Here is a 6,398-nt window from a genome sequence, read left to right as displayed (position 1 = left end):
CTGGCCGTACCTGGCCCCGCCTCGCCCCCGGCTGCGTCGGGCCTCGGGGCCCTGGGCGGCCGCTGCCGCGGCTGGCGCTTCCCGCCCGCGGCCCCGGGCGGCAGCGGCACTTACTTCCCCCCTCGCCGCCCGCCGAGAGCGCAGGGGGGAGAAGCAGCCGGGCCCCAGGTGGGTAAAACCCCGGGCAGCTTGTGCAGGGGTGGGTAAGAAAAACCCGGCCAGTTTGCCCAGGGGTGGGTAAAACCCAGCCGGGGCAACGGCGATGGTCCAGCAAGCAGCAAGAAGGGCGATTGAGGTTTCAGGTGCCTTCCGCATCAGGAAGAAGGGCGTGAGGATGTGATGTTTGGGGTTATCTTTTAGTCAAGACACCACTTCCTCCACTTTTCTGCAGAATAGCTCCCTGCAGGATTCCTTTCCCAGAAGGACGATGCTTTAGGAGCATGCATGTTAAGCTAAATCCAGCAGTCCTTGTCTCTGGCACGGCTTACGCCCCGCACCCCAAGGACTAGACCTTTCTGAGGGTATGCGGAGAGATATGGGGTATTTGGAAAATGTGAAACTCTGCAAAGATACCAAAAAGAAATATCCTACCCTCAAACCCTCGCACATCACGATCTGCAGGAAAAGAGAAAAGGCAAAATATGTTGATCCTACAAAAAAATCTACTGATGCATTGTCTTCCGATTTCATTGCTATTTTATGTTGCTGGCATCCCCTTTGAGGGGAGAGCAGTGCAAGCATCGAAGGCACAAAACCTGTTACAATTCCTTTACTGTGAAAGTAGTGCATGAATTCACCTCTAAACAAGCCGACATGCCACCGGGTGAGTATGCCTTTTCAGCCAAGGGTTGGTATGTTGGAGCTGTAGTTCCATTGAGGATTTCTGACAGCCACATTTCCTGTTGAAGTACTGTTCTTGAGTAAATGGACGCTTGCCACTGTTCAGTTCCCATGAGTAATTGATTCCAAGTGTTCTATATAATGATTTCACTATACTTCTAAAGGAAGTTACTTTGATCACAGCAAAAAAAAAAAAAAAAAAAAAAAAAAAAGATTTTTTTATTCCTTCAGAATTTCTTTTATTTTGATATTATCCTTTTCATCTTCAGAAATCTGCTGACAGCTAGCTCTCTTTTTTTAATCATAGGTACACAGAAGTTTCCTATGGCAGGTGGTTATTTAGAGATAAGACATGCACGTTGCACTAAAAAAGGAGGCATCCCATAATCTTGGCTTTTTTTTTTTTTTTGCTTGTTTTACTGCTGAACTTAAGCAAAGAATCCCTGGATATTTTTACTGTCTCACTACATTTAGCTTCCTCATCAAAGATTGAAATAATATTTGCATGTAAAGGCAATCAGATCCTTACCTGATGTAAATCAGCACAGCTTTAGGTAAGTCAGATGCAAGTCCAGCCCACTATAACTATTTTGAGAGTATGTGCATCTTGCAGTGCTACCTTGCAGTGTTTATTATTTTTATGATTCAATGCATGATTTTAAAACTTAAAGCCTTTATATCCTGAAGTTGATAATGATTTTACAGGAAAGTCCAAAAATAATTTTCACCAAGAAATAAACTGGTAAAGGAAAATATTACCAGCTTTTTACTTTGACAGACTAAGTTTCAAAACTAACGGTTTAGAAATATCCATTTGGCTTTACTCACTCTTTTACAGCAATGTTTTCCATTAGTTATTCTCACATTCATTTGCTTTCATATCCTTTAGAAATACTCTCAAGTTGTGAAATTTCGGCTGTGTTATAGAAAGCATCATGTTCAGTTAGTGCTTTCAACTAGTGTCATAGCTATCTCTGTGTGTGAAAGGAGAATAATGTTCACAGTTTTAAATCCTCAGATGAACCCAATTTTTAATGCAGAAGTAATAGTTGTGTAATAAAGAAGTAACTGGACTATGAAAAAAAACTGCAGAGCAGAGCAGCAGCCTGGTCTGATCCTGATGAAAACGGAAGCTCACAGCAAATTGGAGGATAGATTTTTTCTATGAAGCTATGACTACCTGACTAATCAGCTAGTGAAAACCAATTACTTCTCAGTCTTTCCTTTCCATTCAACACACTCTACACTGAGATGCTAACTGAAAACCTAAACTGAAACTACTTCCGTCATAAGTAGCAACACATTCAGCTCACCTAACCACAGACTAAGACTGTTTTTCCGTTTCTAAATGGTAATGTTAATCTGTTTTTGCCATCACTGTGTAATGATCACATTAATTCTTAGTAGGTATTAAGTTGCATTCCATAGTTCTTCCACCTTATGTGTCCCTGATATCAAAAAGTAGGTTCCAGACTCATGACATGTCTATAAGAGCCTCATGTCATCTTCAGAGTTTTGGAATCTGCGATTACACTTTTTCAAACTTTCCTCTACATTGTAGAATCACAGAATAATTTAGGTTGGAAGGGAGCTCTGGAGGTCATCAAGTCCAGTCTCCTGCTCAGGTCCAGTCTTGAACAGCCAAGTCTTAAACAGCTCGAATGGTGGAGATTCTGCTCTTTATAGACCCATTCCAATATTTGATTATGCTTATGGTGAAAAAATTCTAATATCTAACTGGAATTTCCCATGCTCCGCATTGTTCTTGTTGCTTGTTTTGTCCTGTCACTGTGCTGCAGTGAGAAGAGTCTGGGTCCATCTTCTGTATAATTCCCCATTAAATTCTTGTGGACAGATGCAAGGTCTGCCATCTTCTTCCTCTATGTGCTCTGCTCCAGCATCCAGAGAATCTTGGTGGCCCTCCAGTAGACTCACTCCCGTCAGTCAATGGCTTGCTTGTATCATGGCATCCAAAACTTGACATGGTACTCCAGATTTCACAAATGGTGAATAAAGGCAAATAATTATTTTCCTCAACTTGCTAGCTACAGTCTTGCCAATAAGGCCCAGAATGTGGTTGGTCTCCTTTGTCACAAGGGCAGACTGCTAGCTCAGGTGCAGCTTGTTGTCCACTAGGACTCCCAGTATTTTTCTGCAAAGCTACTCTCTGCTGTGTTGGCCTCCAGCCTATTTTGTTGAAAGGGGTTATTCCATTCCAGATTCAGGACTTTGCAATGTGCCTTGGTTGAACTTTGGAGTCTTCTGTCAGTCTGTTTCTCCAGCCTATTGCAGTCCTTCTGAACAGCAGCCCTGCCCTCCAATATGTCAGCTGTCCCTCCCAATTCAGTATTGTTTGCAAATCTGCTGGGTGTTGCCCATCCCATTACCAAGATCATTAATAAGGACATTAAGCAATGTTGGTACCCGAATCAGTCCCTAAGAGATGCCATTAATAACTAGCTGTAAGCTGGACTTTATATACTGGTCACAACCCATTGATCCAATAGAGATGTTTGGTCCAGCCAATTTTCCACTTACCTTTATTTATCCTGCCCATATCTCACCAATTTAGATACGCAGATACTGTGTGAGATTATGTCAAAGGCCTTACTAAATTCAAGGTATACAGCATCCAGTGCTCTCCCATTGTCCACAGCACAGATGGTCCCACTTGATTTGTTCCTTGAAAATCCATACTGGCTGTTTCCAGTCACTTTCTTGTGATTCATATGCTTGAAAATGGCTTCCAAGAGAATTTCCTTCATAACCTTCAAGGGACTGGTATCCGTAAAGAGTAGAAACAGTTTTAAAGAATAAATTAGAAGGAAACAGATCACAACTTTCATAAAAACTTTGGCATGTAGTTCAAACTTTAAAACAAAAATATTGACCACTGATTTTATACTTAAATTCCTATCCCACAACTCTAATTTTTCAATCTCTGAAAGAGTCAGGAACATTGGTGGTACGTGTATAACTTTTCTATAACATGTTATCAATTTTGTCTATTATCTTCCAGACAAAATTTGGCCAAGGCTATAAGAGGCTGATGTTGCATGCACTATAAATAATAGCTTTCCTCAAAAGAGTCCTACTCGTCCATCTCTTGGTACTCACAAATGTGAATAAAAGGAAGTGGTTCTGTGGTAGCAAAAAGAATTGGTGCATTGTAGGCAAAACTCTCCCCTGAGGAAAAGAGGCTGGCCTGTTTTTGTAATGGCAAGGGAAGGTGAGGAGCCAAGACAGAAGGATTTAGAGCCTTGAAGAGTTAGATCGCTAGTACTTCAGCTCAGATACGGGAAGAATAGGGCTGCACATGCACTGTGTGCGTGTGGTAGGAGCAACAGGCAGGCTGTCTTTTCCGCGCTATGATTTAGGGGAAGGAGCCAGCAGGGGACATGGCTTGTTATAGCAACCTTGAATCTGAGCAATATACCTCACGGCCAAATCATTTAATATGTTTGCATGAAGGGCTGGTTTATATTTATATTTCATGTACAAGAAGGGAAATATATTCTAATTGTGGTGTGCAGTTATCATACTTCATATTACCAGGAGCTAATTTTTGTTCCACTGAAATGACCCGTAGCTTCACCACTGACGTCAACAAGCCAGCAAAATCAATGCTTGTTCCTGTCTGTTTTCTCTTTATTGACAGCAATGTAGCATATATTTGTCAGATATGTAGTACCCAGAGATTAAGAATATTTAACTAGGGATGTACAGCTCATTCTGATTGCAGTTATACGGCAGAGAGACACTTCTGTTCCCTCAGAAATGTTTTTATTAAGGCATTGATACTTCAAAGCCTTGTCTGTCACAAGAGTGCCATATGCTGAGCTGCTATTAACAGGTGATGTTGCACTGGTTTCAGGAGATTACAGCAGTATGCGCATGCTGCGAATTTCACTATGTTTATTTCTCATGCTATTCTTAAAATGATTTATTTTTAGTTAGCCACAGTTTCTTGATACCTTGTCATCCACTAGATGGCACACTGACTGTTTATTAAAAACCGAAAGCAAATCAGCTCTAAGGACTGCTTATTAGGGGTTATCAAAGTAACAGGGATGGCACATAGCAGAAATTATAGGGCATTACATCTGTAAGTGGGCAGACTAATTCTGTAACCAAATAACCGATATTCTATGTAGTTTAAATCTTAAACATTTAAAGTGAGTCTTTTATCAGCGTTTTAAGGTGAAAAGGGGAATATTTTGCAAAGGGTAGTCTTTCCTTTTGTGCTGTTCCTATTCCACTAAGGCAGATTCTCTGGTATAGTTTATATGTATACAAGGCAATATGAAAGAAAAAAAATGATTTTTTTGGTAAAAATGTTTTGTATATTTAGATTCTTCTTAAGTTGTATACAGTGTTGTAAAACTATACCAGACTGCTTTTTGTGCTTTCTCTTTAACACTGCAGGTGTGGTATCTTAAGAAAGGCATTCATTTTAACATACATCTTGAATTTCCATACTGAGCACTAAGGAGTATAAAAATAAGTGGCATCTGCAGCATTTCTTTATAATTGTTACAGTTGTATGCTTATTCCTTTGCTCTGTAGAAGTTTTTTGCCACTCTCAGATTTTAGCCCCTTTTCTATCTGTCAAGGTCATACTGTTCACTATTGGTAAATCACATAAAGAGTTCTTAGATAGTGCTTGATATTGTCTTCATCTCTTTTTCATGGCTGGCTACGAGGCTTAACATGAAAGCAGTGTCATCACAAGAGACATTTAATGGGTTTGTTTTTCACCATCCTGACTACATACCTAGCTCAGTAAAGTCAGTGAAATATCACTGTGTTTTAGAACAACATGGTTCTTTGTTGACACCCTGCACTTCGACATTTTAGTTTTATCCTTTTCCAGCCTCAAAATTCATCTCAAAACTTTTGTTTTCAGGGTATTCGATTATGATCTTTTCTTAATTGTAAGTGCTCAGGTCTCAAACTGTCTTAAAAATTGATCTTGTAATGGCCTTGGAAGGGAATGCTTTGTCTTTCTCAAAACTTGTTGTGAAAAATCTTTGTAGTGAAAAGGAACCAGTTTTGCATATGTCTTAGTATTATTGTTCTTTTTGAGGGAATTAATAGTACTCTAGGAGTCATCAAAGTACAGCCCCTGGTTAAGCCTGTAATAAACTAAATCTCTTATACTATCACAAATTGATTTCATGGAGGTCCCAATAGAAAGCAAGCTTCATGTAGATGGATCTTCAGGAACAGGACCCAATGCTGGATGTGATCTAATAAGGCAAAAATAAAATGCAGTATTAGATTTTTTATGGGTTTGGTGAAGTGAGTAAGAGTCCATGAATACTTGACAATGTAATGAATCAATGAAAAGCTGTTTAGTTTGCCACTGATCTTTTAATTTCATATTAAAAATAGCATCTATACATATATTGCATATGTGTTCTTACAAATCCAGACAGCAGTCCATAAATTTTAAGATCCATGCTTAGTAAAAACGTACAATGTACAAAAAAAGGAATGGATTTGTCTATTCTGTTATCTTCAACTTGGTAACATTAGATGATTTGTATCTAATTTTC

The sequence above is a fragment of the Rhea pennata genome, chromosome 1, assembly GCF_028389875.1.
Source record: "Rhea pennata isolate bPtePen1 chromosome 1, bPtePen1.pri, whole genome shotgun sequence".
Lineage (NCBI taxonomy): Eukaryota > Metazoa > Chordata > Aves > Rheiformes > Rheidae > Rhea > Rhea pennata.
The sequence above is the reverse complement of the archived record's forward strand: the minus strand, read 5'-3'. Positions refer to the sequence as shown.